Here is a 14,288-nt window from a genome sequence, read left to right on the forward strand (position 1 = left end):
CTCATGAGCCACTAAAATAAATTCCACATTAAGTCACAAGCACTGAATTTTCGACAGGCAATGAGAAGAAAAGGACCTTCTTATTTTGGATATTCGGAGCTAGTTCATCCACAACAGAATTTCATGCATTTACAAATGCAGATAAACATACTTATTCACCATCTCAAACATGTCTAAATGAACGACAAATGCAACTTACTGCGGATGCTTCATTCTGAAACAAAAACAGAACATACTGGACAATCTCAGCAGGACTGACAGCCTCTGCGGAGCGAGATGGCAGCGGTCGTTCCGGGCCTGGGTGACTCTTTGTCAAAGCTGGAGAACTGGAAATGGGGTCAGATTCAGACTAATGTGGATGGGGCGGGGTTGGCGTGCCCGATTGGGCCTCGATAGAGTGGTCAGCAATAGGTGGAAAATGACGAAAATGTCTCGGACAGAAAGAAAAAGGGAATGTAAATGAGGCTAATCAAGGCTAACAAAGGTGCTGATAGTGGCGCCTCAAGAGATCAGAATGTGTTAATAGCAGAACAAAGTAAGCAGTGTGTCAGCGAACAATTGGCCACAGGGATCAGATTGCTCAAGTAGGATGGTATGGGCTGGGGGGAGGGGGGCAATGCTGAGGGTAAAACATACCAATGGAAGGAATGAAAATAACTTGATGGAAATAAACAGATGGTGGAGGGAGAAGAGAGATTACACAGTCTGATGTTGTTGAACTGAATAAAATGAAACATACAAAGAGCTGCCTGAATCTACTGGAATAAGTCAATAGAGGTAAGTGAATGTCCACACATAGACAAGCTTTTAGACAATGTCGCGATTGTCTCGCGAACCTATTGGTTCCCTGCTGTGTGAGCTCAGCTTCTCAAAGCAAACCCAATGTGAATGAATCCCGCCGAATGAGCCGCATAGAAATGAAGAAAACATATCGCCTGACCAACAGAAAACGTTATCAAAGGGCTCGTCCGAGATTTGAACCCGGGACCTCCCGCAAGTTTCGCAATCGAGACACCCAAAGCGAGAATCATACTCCTAGACCAACGAGCCGCGGAACTGGCACAGAAGCACGCTGTTATAGCCATCGAAAGTTGATCCAACATCTGCGGAAGATACTGGAACAACTCAGCGAGTCAGGCGGGATTTGTCGACAGGACAACAAAGCTCGTCTTTCACCATCACCTTTCATTAAAACCGGGACGGGTTAGAAATGTCGGACGTTTTAACCAAGTCAAATCCCGGTGGGAGCAAACAGAACAACAGGAAAGCGCTCTGACAGGGTGCAAGTCAGGAGAGATTAAATGAGAAAAGGCAGTCGTCTTGTAATAAGTGGCGTAGCCTCTCAGCCTCACCATGCGAATCTGCAGCAGCACAGTGAGGTTGCACATTGTACACGTCCGTGGATTGCCAGCTGTTTCTCTAGTGTAGTGATTATCACATTCGCCTCACACGCGAAAGGTCCCCGGTTCGAAACCGGGCAGAAACATCTCGGGCTACCAGGTTGTTCTGTTGCTGACTTTTGCCGCAATCTCATAACTGGTCTTCATCACCGAAAAATAGCAAAATGCATGCACCCGTATGGTTGTGGTTATTTTCGAAAGCCCTGCCTTCTCAATTTAACTTCCACTTCAAGCAAAACATAACTTATCTTCAGGTCTGTAAATTTCGATTCCTGATTGTTTTCTAAGTTGAGACATCGGTTTTAAAGAAACGGCTGTCTTCTTGTCATAAGTGACATGGCCTCTCAGACGAACCATGAGAAGCTGCAGCAACACAGTGAGGTTGAACATTGCATAAGTCCATTGATTACTGCACCGCCAGCGGTTTCTGTAGTGTAGTGGTTAGCACATTCCCCTAACATGCGAAAGGTCCCCGGGGCCATACCGGGTAGAAACATCAAGTGCTTCTCATGTTGTGTGAGGAATGTTTGCACAAAGTACTTTTGTTCCCCCATCTCGTATGTTCGAGGATTATGAGGTTTAGTCTCTCATGAGCCACTAAAATAAATTCCACATTAAGTCACAAGCACTGAATTATCGACAGGCAAAGAGAAGGAAAGGACCTTCCTATTTTGGATATTCGGAGCTAGTTCATCCACAACAGAATTTCATGCATTTACAAATGCAGATAAACATACTTATTCACCATCTCAAACATGTCTAAATAAACGACAAATGCAACTTACTACGGATGCTTCATTCTGAAACAAAAACAGAACATACTGGACAATCTCAGCAGGACTGACAGCCTCTGTGGAGCGAGATGGCAGCGGTCGTTCCGGGCCTGGGTGACTCTTTGTCAAAGCTGGAGAACTGGAAATGGGGTCAGATTCAGACTAATGTGGATGGGGCGGGGTTGGCGTGCCCTATTGGGCCTCGATAGAGTGGTCAGCAATAGGTGGAAAATGACGAAAATGTCTCGGACAGAAAGAAAAAGGGAATGTAAATGAGGCTAATCAAGGCTAACAAAGGTGCTGATAGTGGCGCCTCAAGAGATCAGAATGTGTTAATAGCAGAACAAAGTAAGCAGTGTGTCAGCGAACAATTGGCGACAGGGTTGCTCAAGTAGGATGGTATGGGCTGGGGGGAGGGGGGCAATGCTGAGGGTAAAACATACCAATGGAAGGAATGAAAATAACTTGATGGAAATAAACAGATGGTGGAGGTAGAAGAGAGATTACACAGTCTGATGTTGTTGAACTGAATAAAATGAAACATACAGAGAGCTGCCTGAATCAACTGGAATTAGTCAATAGAGGTAAGTGAATGTCATACCCCTAGACCAACGAGCCCCGGGAACGTAACAGAAGCACGCTGTTATTGCCATCGAAAGTCGATCTAACATCTGCGGAAAATACTGGAACAACTCAGCGAGTCAGGCGGGATTTGTCGACAGGACAACAAAGCTCGTCTTTCACCATCACCTTTCATTAAAACCGGGGAAGGTTAGAAATGTCGGACGTTTTAACCAAGCCAAATCCTGGTGGGAGCAAACAGAACAACAGGAAAGCGGTCTGACAGGGTGCAAGTCAGGAGAGATTAAATGAGAAAAGGCCTAGGGTTCCCTGGCCACAGAGTGAGGTGAGCATCGAATGAGAGAATAATTACACCACAGTATGAGGCCATTCTAGCCGCTGTGTCTGTGCCAGCTCTCAACAACTACCGCCCGGATACAAAGAAGAAGTGGAAACAAGATTCAAACCAAATCTGCGATGGAAGTACACACAGAATGGGGGCAGCATTTACAGTGTGAGACTGTTGCACACACTATGAGTGTGCAAGCTGTATTGAGCCCAGTGGAAAGATGCGCTGCTGTTCCTCGAGTGTTTGTTGAGCTTCTTTGGAACATTTCAGGAGGCCGAGGTCCGGGAGGTCAGCGTTAAGATGCAGCTCTCCAGTCAGTTCAATTCTCCACTTTGGCTCTGTGGATTAGATGGGTCACGTCCCTGTGAAGTTAACGCAGATCATGTTAAGTTCGATCTAATTTCTACATCTTGTGGTTTTATATGTTGAAACATCTGCTTTTGAAAGAAACAGCAGTCGTCTTGTAATAAGTGGCCTGGCCTCTCAGCCTCACCATGCGAATCTGCAGCAACACAGTGAGGTTGCACATTGTACACGTCCGTTGATTTCCAGCTGTTTCTATAGTGTAGTGGTTATCACATTCGCCTAACACGCGAAAAGTTCGAAACCGAGCAGAAACTTCTCGTACTTCCAGTTTAGTCTGTTGCTGACTATTGCCGCAATCTCGTAACTGGTCTTCATCAACGAGGAATAGCAAAATGCATGCACCCGTATGGTTGTGGTTATTTTCGAAAGCCCTGCCTTCTCAATTTAACTTCCACTTCAAGCATAACTTATCTTCAGGTCTGTAAAGTTCGATTCCTGATTGTTTTATAAGTTGAGACATCGGTTTTAAAGAAACGGCTGTCTTATTGTAATCAGTGACATGGCCTCTCAGACGAACCATGAGAAGCTGCAGCAACACAGTGAGGTTGAACACTGCACAAGTCCATTGATTACTGCACCGCCAGCGGTTTCTGTAGTGTAGTGGTTAGCACATTCCCCTAACATGCGAAAGGTCCCCGAGGCCATACCGGTTAGAAACATCAAGTGCTTCTCATGTTGTGTGAGGAATGTTTGCACAAAGTACTTTTGTTCCCCCATCTCGTATGTTCGAGGATTATGAGGTTTAGTCTCTCATGAGCCACTAAAATAAATTCCACATTAAGTCACAAGCACTGAATTTTCGACAGGCAATGAGAAGAAAAGGACCTTCTTATTTTGGATATTCGGAGCTAGTTCATCCACAACAGAATTTCATGCATTTACAAATGCAGATAAACATACTTATTCACCATCTCAAACATGTCTAAATGAACGACAAATGCAACTTACTGCGGATGCTTCATTCTGAAACAAAAACAGAACATACTGGACAATCTCAGCAGGACTGACAGCCTCTGCGGAGCGAGATGGCAGCGGTCGTTCCGGGCCTGGGTGACTCTTTGTCAAAGCTGGAGAACTGGAAATGGGGTCAGATTCAGACTAATGTGGATGGGGCGGGGTTGGCGTGCCCGATTGGACCTCGATAGAGTGGTCAGCAATAGGTGGAAAATGACGAAAATGTCTCGGACAGAAAGAAAAAGGGAATGTAAATGAGGCTAATCAAGGCTAACAAAGGTGCTGATAGTGGCGCCTCAAGAGATCAGAATGTGTTAATAGCAGAACAAAGTAAGCAGTGTGTCAGCGAACAATTGGCCACAGGGATCAGATTGCTCAAGTAGGATGGTATGGGCTGGGGGGAGGGGGGCAATGCTGAGGGTAAAACATACCAATGGAAGGAATGAAAATAACTTGATGGAAATAAACAGATGGTGGAGGGAGAAGAGAGATTACACAGTCTGATGTTGTTGAACTGAATAAAATGAAACATACAAAGAGCTGCCTGAATCTACTGGAATAAGTCAATAGAGGTAAGTGAATGTCCACACATAGACAAGCTTTTAGACAATGTCGCGATTGTCTCGCGAACCTATTGGTTCCCTGCTGTGTGAGCTCAGCTTCTCAAAGCAAACCCAATGTGAATGAATCCCGCCGAATGAGCCGCATAGAAATGAAGAAAACATATCGCCTGACCAACAGAAAACGTTATCAAAGGGCTCGTCCGAGATTTGAACCCGGGACCTCCCGCAAGTTTCGCAATCGAGACACCCAAAGCGAGAATCATACTCCTAGACCAACGAGCCGCGGAACTGGCACAGAAGCACGCTGTTATAGCCATCGAAAGTTGATCCAACATCTGCGGAAGATACTGGAACAACTCAGCGAGTCAGGCGGGATTTGTCGACAGGACAACAAAGCTCGTCTTTCACCATCACCTTTCATTAAAACCGGGACGGGTTAGAAATGTCGGACGTTTTAACCAAGTCAAATCCCGGTGGGAGCAAACAGAACAACAGGAAAGCGCTCTGACAGGGTGCAAGTCAGGAGAGATTAAATGAGAAAAGGCAGTCGTCTTGTAATAAGTGGCGTAGCCTCTCAGCCTCACCATGCGAATCTGCAGCAGCACAGTGAGGTTGCACATTGTACACGTCCGTGGATTGCCAGCTGTTTCTCTAGTGTAGTGATTATCACATTCGCCTCACACGCGAAAGGTCCCCGGTTCGAAACCGGGCAGAAACATCTCGGGCTACCAGGTTGTTCTGTTGCTGACTTTTGCCGCAATCTCATAACTGGTCTTCATCACCGAAAAATAGCAAAATGCATGCACCCGTATGGTTGTGGTTATTTTCGAAAGCCCTGCCTTCTCAATTTAACTTCCACTTCAAGCAAAACATAACTTATCTTCAGGTCTGTAAATTTCGATTCCTGATTGTTTTCTAAGTTGAGACATCGGTTTTAAAGAAACGGCTGTCTTCTTGTCATAAGTGACATGGCCTCTCAGACGAACCATGAGAAGCTGCAGCAACACAGTGAGGTTGAACATTGCATAAGTCCATTGATTACTGCACCGCCAGCGGTTTCTGTAGTGTAGTGGTTAGCACATTCCCCTAACATGCGAAAGGTCCCCGGGGCCATACCGGGTAGAAACATCAAGTGCTTCTCATGTTGTGTGAGGAATGTTTGCACAAAGTACTTTTGTTCCCCCATCTCGTATGTTCGAGGATTATGAGGTTTAGTCTCTCATGAGCCACTAAAATAAATTCCACATTAAGTCACAAGCACTGAATTATCGACAGGCAAAGAGAAGGAAAGGACCTTCCTATTTTGGATATTCGGAGCTAGTTCATCCACAACAGAATTTCATGCATTTACAAATGCAGATAAACATACTTATTCACCATCTCAAACATGTCTAAATAAACGACAAATGCAACTTACTACGGATGCTTCATTCTGAAACAAAAACAGAACATACTGGACAATCTCAGCAGGACTGACAGCCTCTGTGGAGCGAGATGGCAGCGGTCGTTCCGGGCCTGGGTGACTCTTTGTCAAAGCTGGAGAACTGGAAATGGGGTCAGATTCAGACTAATGTGGATGGGGCGGGGTTGGCGTGCCCTATTGGGCCTCGATAGAGTGGTCAGCAATAGGTGGAAAATGACGAAAATGTCTCGGACAGAAAGAAAAAGGGAATGTAAATGAGGCTAATCAAGGCTAACAAAGGTGCTGATAGTGGCGCCTCAAGAGATCAGAATGTGTTAATAGCAGAACAAAGTAAGCAGTGTGTCAGCGAACAATTGGCGACAGGGTTGCTCAAGTAGGATGGTATGGGCTGGGGGGAGGGGGGCAATGCTGAGGGTAAAACATACCAATGGAAGGAATGAAAATAACTTGATGGAAATAAACAGATGGTGGAGGTAGAAGAGAGATTACACAGTCTGATGTTGTTGAACTGAATAAAATGAAACATACAGAGAGCTGCCTGAATCAACTGGAATTAGTCAATAGAGGTAAGTGAATGTCATACCCCTAGACCAACGAGCCCCGGGAACGTAACAGAAGCACGCTGTTATTGCCATCGAAAGTCGATCTAACATCTGCGGAAAATACTGGAACAACTCAGCGAGTCAGGCGGGATTTGTCGACAGGACAACAAAGCTCGTCTTTCACCATCACCTTTCATTAAAACCGGGGAAGGTTAGAAATGTCGGACGTTTTAACCAAGCCAAATCCTGGTGGGAGCAAACAGAACAACAGGAAAGCGGTCTGACAGGGTGCAAGTCAGGAGAGATTAAATGAGAAAAGGCCTAGGGTTCCCTGGCCACAGAGTGAGGTGAGCATCGAATGAGAGAATAATTACACCACAGTATGAGGCCATTCTAGCCGCTGTGTCTGTGCCAGCTCTCAACAACTACCGCCCGGATACAAAGAAGAAGTGGAAACAAGATTCAAACCAAATCTGCGATGGAAGTACACACAGAATGGGGGCAGCATTTACAGTGTGAGACTGTTGCACACACTATGAGTGTGCAAGCTGTATTGAGCCCAGTGGAAAGATGCGCTGCTGTTCCTCGAGTGTTTGTTGAGCTTCTTTGGAACATTTCAGGAGGCCGAGGTCCGGGAGGTCAGCGTTAAGATGCAGCTCTCCAGTCAGTTCAATTCTCCACTTTGGCTCTGTGGATTAGATGGGTCACGTCCCTGTGAAGTTAACGCAGATCATGTTAAGTTCGATCTAATTTCTACATCTTGTGGTTTTATATGTTGAAACATCTGCTTTTGAAAGAAACAGCAGTCGTCTTGTAATAAGTGGCCTGGCCTCTCAGCCTCACCATGCGAATCTGCAGCAACACAGTGAGGTTGCACATTGTACACGTCCGTTGATTTCCAGCTGTTTCTATAGTGTAGTGGTTATCACATTCGCCTAACACGCGAAAAGTTCGAAACCGAGCAGAAACTTCTCGTACTTCCAGTTTAGTCTGTTGCTGACTATTGCCGCAATCTCGTAACTGGTCTTCATCAACGAGGAATAGCAAAATGCATGCACCCGTATGGTTGTGGTTATTTTCGAAAGCCCTGCCTTCTCAATTTAACTTCCACTTCAAGCATAACTTATCTTCAGGTCTGTAAAGTTCGATTCCTGATTGTTTTATAAGTTGAGACATCGGTTTTAAAGAAACGGCTGTCTTCTTGTAATAAGTGACATGGCCTCTCAGACGAACCATGAGAATCTGCAGCAACACAGTGAGGTTGAACACTGCACAAGTCCATTGATTACTGCACCGCCAGCGGTTTCTGTAGTGTAGTGCTGAGCACATTCCCCTAACATGCGAAAGGTCCCCGAGGCCATACCGGGTAGAAACATCAAGTGCTTCTCATGTTGTGTGAGGAATGTTTGCACAAAGTACTTTTGTTCCCCCATCTCGTATGTTCGAGGATTATGAGGTTTGGCTCTCATGAGCCACTAAAATAAATTCCACATTAAGTCACAAGCACTGAATTTTCGACAGGCAATGAGAAGAAAAGGACCTTCTTATTTTGGATATTCGGAGCTAGTTCATCCACAACAGAATTTCATGCATTTACAAATGCAGATAAACATACTTATTCACCATCTCAAACATGTCTAAATGAACGACAAATGCAACTTACTGCGGATGCTTCATTCTGAAACAAAAACAGAACATACTGGACAATCTCAGCAGGACTGACAGCCTCTGTGGAGCGAGATGGCAGCGGTCGTTCCGGGCCTGGGTGACTCTTTGTCAAAGCTGGAGAACTGGAAATGGGATCAGATTCAGACTAATGTGGATGGGGCGGGGTTGGCGTGCCCGATTGGGCCTCGATAGAGTGGTCAGCAATAGGTGGAAAATGACGAAAATGTCTCGGACAGAAAGAAAAAGGGAATGTAAATGAGGCTAATCAAGGCTAACAAAGGTGCTGATAGTGGCGCCTCAAGAGATCAGAATGTGTTAATAGCAGAACAAAGTAAGCAGTGTGTCAGCGAACAATTGGCCACAGGGATCAGATTGCTCAAGTAGGATGGTATGGGCTGGGGGGAGGGGGGCAATGCTGAGGGTAAAACATACCAATGGAAGGAATGAAAATAACTTGATGGAAATAAACAGATGATGGAGGGAGAAGAGAGATTACACAGTCTGATGTTGTTGAACTGAATAAAATGAAACATACAGAGAGCTGCCTGAATCTACTGGAATAAGTCAATAGAGGTAAGTGAATGTCCACACATAGACAAGCTTTTAGACAATGTCGCGATTGTCACGCGAACCTATTGGTTCCCTGCTGTGTGAGCTCAGCTTCTCAAAGCAAACCCAATGTGAATGAATCCCGCCGAATGAGCCGCATAGAAATGAAGAAAACATATCGCCTGACCAACAGAAAACGTTATCAAAGGGCTCGTCCGGGATTTGAACCCGGGACCTCCCGCAAGTTTCGCAATCGAGACACCCAAAGCGCGAATCATACTCCTAGACCAACGAGCCGCGGAACTGGCACAGAAGCACGCTGTTATAGCCATCGAAAGTTGATCCAACATCTGCGGAAGATACTGGAACAACTCAGCGAGTCAGGCGGGATTTGTCGACAGGACAACAAAGCTCGTCTTTCACCATCACCTTTCATTAAAACCGGGACGGGTTAGAAATGTCGGACGTTTTAACCAAGTCAAATCCCGGTGGGAGCAAACAGAACAACAGGAAAGCGCTCTGACAGGGTGCAAGTCAGGAGAGATTAAATGAGAAAAGGCAGTCGTCTTGTAATAAGTGGCCTAGCCTCTCAGCCTCACCATGCGAATCTGCAGCAGCACAGTGAGGTTGCACATTGTACACGTCCGTGGATTGCCAGCTGTTTCTGTAGTGTAGTGGTTATCACATTCGCCTCACACGCGAAAAGTCCCCGGTTCGAAACCGGGCAGAAACATCTCGTACTACCAGGTTAGTCTGTTGCTGACTATTGCCGCAATCTCATAACTGGTCTTCATCACCGAGGAATAGCAAAATGCATGCACCTGTATGGTTGTGGTTATTTTCGAAAGCCCTGCCTTCTCAATTTAACTTCCACTTCAAGCAAAACATAACTTATCTTCAGGTCTGTAAATTTCGATTCCTGATTGTTTTATAAGTTGAGACATCGGTTTTAAAGAAACGGCTGTCTTCTTGTCATAAGTGACATGGCCTCTCAGACGAACCATGAGAAGCTGCAGCAACACAGTGAGGTTGAACATTGCATAAGTCCATTGATTACTGCACCGCCAGCGGTTTCTGTAGTGTAGTGGTTAGCACATTCCCCTAACATGCGAAAGGTCCCCGGGGCCATACCGGGTAGAAACATCAAGTGCTTCTCATGTTGTGTGAGGAATGTTTGCACAAAGTACTTTTGTTCCCCCATCTCGTATGTTCGAGGATTATGAGGTTTAGTCTCTCATGAGCCACTAAAATAAATTCCACATTAAGTCACAAGCACTGAATTTTCGACAGGCAATGAGAAGAAAAGGACCTTCCTATTTTGGATATTCGGAGCTAGTTCATCCACAACAGAATTTCATGCATTTACAAATGCAGATAAACATACTTATTCACCATCTCAAACATGTCTAAATAAACGACAAATGCAACTTACTGCGGATGCGTCATTCTGAAACAAAAACAGAACATACTGGACAATCTCAGCAGGACTGACAGCCTCTGTGGAGCGAGATGGCAGCGGTCGTTCCGGGCCTGGGTGACTCTTTGTCAAAGCTGGAGAACTGGAAATGGGGTCAGATTCAGACTAATGTGGATGGGGCGGGGTTGGCGTGCCCTATTGGGCCTCGATAGAGTGGTCAGCAATAGGTGGAAAATGACGAAAATGTCTCGGACAGAAAGAAAAAGGGAATGTAAATGAGGCTAATCAAGGCTAACAAAGGTGCTGATAGTGGCGCCTCAAGAGATCAGAATGTGTTAATAGCAGAACAAAGTAAGCAGTGTGTCAGCGAACAATTGGCCACAGGGATCAGATTGCTCAAGTAGGATGGTATGGGCTGGGGGGAGGGGGGCAATGCTGAGGGTAAAACATACCAATGGAAGGAATGAAAATAACTTGATGGAAATAAACAGATGGTGGAGGGAGAAGAGAGATTACACAGTCTGATGTTGTTGAACTGAATAAAATGAAACATACAGAGAGCTGCCTGAATCTACTGGAATAAGTCAATAGAGGTAAGTGAATGTCCACACATAGACAAGCTTTTAGACAATGTCGCGATTGTCTCGCGAACCTATTGGTTCCCTGCTGTGTGAGCTCAGCTTCTCAAAGCAAACCCAATGTGAATGAATCTCGCCGAATGAGCCGCATAGAAATGAAGAAAACATATCGCCTGACCAACAGAAAACGTTATCAAAGGGCTCGTCCGGGATTTGAACCCGGGACCTCCCGCAAGTTTCGCAATCGAGACACCCAAAGCGAGAATCATACTCCTAGACCAACGAGCCGCGGAACTGGCACAGAAGCACGCTGTTATAGCCATCGAAAGTTGATCCAACATCTGCGGAAGATACTGGAACAACTCAGCGAGTCAGGCGGGATTTGTCGACAGGACAACAAAGCTCGTCTTTCACCATCACCTTTCATTAAAACCGGGACGGGTTAGAAATGTCGGACGTTTTAACCAAGTCAAATCCCGGTGGGAGCAAACAGAACAACAGGAAAGCGCTCTGACAGGGTGCAACTCAGGAGTGATTAAATGAGAAAAGGCAGTCGTCTTGTAATAAGTGGCCTAGCCTCTCAGCCTCACCATGCGAATCTGCAGCAGCACAGTGAGGTTGCACATTGTACACGTCCGTGGATTGCCAGCTGTTTCTGTAGTGTAGTGGCTATCACATTCGCCTCACACGCGAAAGGTCCCCGGTTCGAAACCGGGCAGAAACATCTCGGGTTACCAGATTGTTCTGTTGCTGACTTTTGCCGCAATCTCATAACTGGTCTTCATCACCGAAAAATAGCAAAATGCATGCACCCGTATGGTTGTGGTTATTTTCGAAAGCCCTGCCTTCTCAATTTAACTTCCACTTCAAGCAAAACATAACTTATCTTCAGGTCTGTAAATTTCGATTCCTGATTGTTTTCTAAGTTGAGACATCGGTTTTAAAGAAACGGCTGTCTTCTTGTCACAAGTGACATGGCCTCTCAGACGAACCATGAGAAGCTGCAGCAACACAGTGAGGTTGAACATTGCATAAGTCCATTGATTACTGCACCGCCAGCGGTTTCTGTAGTGTAGTGGTTAGCACATTCCCCTAACATGCGAAAGGTCCCCGGGACCATACCGGGTAGAAACATCAAGTGCTTCTCATGTTGTGTGAGGAATGTTTGCACAAAGTACTTTTGTTCCCCCATCTCGTATGTTCGAGGATTATGAGGTTTAGTCTCTCATGAGCCACTAAAATAAATTCCACATTAAGTCACAAGCACTGAATTATCGACAGGCAAAGAGAAGGAAAGGACCTTCCTATTTTGGATATTCGGAGCTAGTTCATCCACAACAGAATTTCATGCATTTACAAATGCAGATAAACATACTTATTCACCATCTCAAACATGTCTAAATAAACGACAAAAGTAACTTACTGCGGATGCTTCATTCTGAAACAAAAACAGAACATACTGGACAATCTCAGCAGGACTGACAGCCTCTGTGGAGCGAGATGGCAGCGGTCGTTCCGGGCCTGGGTGACTCTTTGTCAAAGCTGGAGAACTGGAAATGGGGTCAGATTCAGACTAATGTGGATGGGGCGGGGTTGGCGTGCCCTATTGGGCCTCGATAGAGTGGTCAGCAATAGGTGGAAAATGACGAAAATGTCTCGGACAGAAAGAAAAAGGGAATGTAAATGAGGCTAATCAAGGCTAACAAAGGTGCTGATAGTGGCGCCTCAAGAGATCAGAATGTGTTAATAGCAGAACAAAGTAAGCAGTGTGTCAGCGAACAATTGGCCACAGGGATCAGATTGCTCAAGTAGGATGGTATGGGCTGGGGGGAGGGGGGCAATGCTGAGGGTAAAACATACCAATGGAAGGAATGAAAATAACTTGATGGAAATAAACAGATGGTGGAGGGAGAAGAGAGATTACACAGTCTGATGTTGTTGAACTGAATAAAATGAAACATACAGAGAGCTGCCTGAATCTACTGGAATAAGTCAATAGAGGTAAGTGAATGTCCACACATAGACAAGCTTTTAGACAATGTCGCGATTGTCTCGCGAACCTATTGGTTCCCTGCTGTATGAGCTCAGCTTCTCAAAGCAAACCCAATGTGAATGAATCCCGCCGAATGAGCCGCATAGAAATGAAGTAAACATATCGCCTGACCAACAGAAAACGTTATCAAAGGGCTCGCCCGGGATTTGAACCCGGGACCTCCCGCAAGTTTCGCAATCGAGACACCCAAAGCGAGAATCATACTCCTAGACCAACGAGCCGCGAAACTGGCACAGAAGCACGCTGTTATAGCCATCGAAAGTTGATCCAACATCTGCGGAAGATACTGGAACAACTCAGCGAGTCAGGCGGGATTTGTCGACAGGACAACAAAGCTCGTCTTTCACCATCACCTTTCATTAAAACCGGGACGGGTTAGAAATGTCGGACGTTTTAACCAAGTCAAATCCCGGTGGGAGCAAACAGAACAACAGGAAAGCGCTCTGACAGGGTGCAAGTCAGGAGAGATTAAATGAGAAAAGGCAGTCGTCTTGTAATAAGTGGCCTAGCCTCTCAGCCTCACCATGCGAATCTGCAGCAGCACAGTGAGGTTGCACATTGTACACGTCCGTGGATTGCCAGCTGTTTCTGTAGTGTAGTGGTTATCACATTCGCCTCACACGCGAAAGGTCCCCGGTTCGAAACCGGGCAGAAACATCTCGTAGTACCAGGTTAGTCTGTTGCTGACTACAGCCGCAATCTCATAACTGGTCTTCATCACCGAGGAATAGCAAAATGCATGCACCCGTATGGTTGTGGTTATTTGCGAAAGCCCTGCCTTCTCAATTTAACTTCCACTTCAAGCAAAACATAACTTATCTTCAGGTCTGTAAATTTCGATTCCTGATTGTTTTCTAAGTTGAGACATCGGTTTTAAAGAAACGGCTGTCTTCTTGTCATAAGTGACATGGCCTCTCAGACGAACCATGAGAAGCTGCAGCAACACAGTGAGGTTGAACATTGCATAAGTCCATTGATTACTGCACCGCCAGCGGTTTCTGTAGTGTAGTGGTTAGCACATTCCCCTAACATGCGAAAGGTCCCCGGGGCCATACCGGGTAGAAACATCAAGTGCTTCTCATGTTGTGTGAG

General features: G+C 45.7%; 5 non-coding genes across 5 annotated transcripts; all 5 read left to right on the top strand.

Moving 5' to 3' along the window:
• The first annotated feature begins 1,413 nt into the window (after positions 1-1,413).
• Positions 1,414-1,486, top strand: trnav-cac (transfer RNA valine (anticodon CAC)). Its single transcript has one exon. It is a non-coding gene; the product is annotated as a tRNA-Val (tRNA).
• Positions 1,487-5,611: 4,125 nt separating this feature from the next.
• On the top strand, positions 5,612-5,684 carry trnav-cac (transfer RNA valine (anticodon CAC)). The gene has a single exon. It is a non-coding gene; the product is annotated as a tRNA-Val (tRNA).
• A 4,124-nt stretch (positions 5,685-9,808) lies between these two features.
• trnav-cac (transfer RNA valine (anticodon CAC)) lies at positions 9,809-9,881 on the top strand. Its single transcript has one exon. It is a non-coding gene; the product is annotated as a tRNA-Val (tRNA).
• A 1,913-nt stretch (positions 9,882-11,794) lies between these two features.
• Positions 11,795-11,867, top strand: trnav-cac (transfer RNA valine (anticodon CAC)). The gene has a single exon. It is a non-coding gene; the product is annotated as a tRNA-Val (tRNA).
• Positions 11,868-13,780: 1,913 nt separating this feature from the next.
• On the top strand, positions 13,781-13,853 carry trnav-cac (transfer RNA valine (anticodon CAC)). Its single transcript has one exon. It is a non-coding gene; the product is annotated as a tRNA-Val (tRNA).
• Positions 13,854-14,288: the final 435 nt, after the last annotated feature.

The sequence above is a fragment of the Scyliorhinus torazame genome, chromosome 5 (genome assembly GCF_047496885.1).
Source record: "Scyliorhinus torazame isolate Kashiwa2021f chromosome 5, sScyTor2.1, whole genome shotgun sequence".
Classification (NCBI taxonomy): Eukaryota; Metazoa; Chordata; class Chondrichthyes; order Carcharhiniformes; family Scyliorhinidae; genus Scyliorhinus; species Scyliorhinus torazame.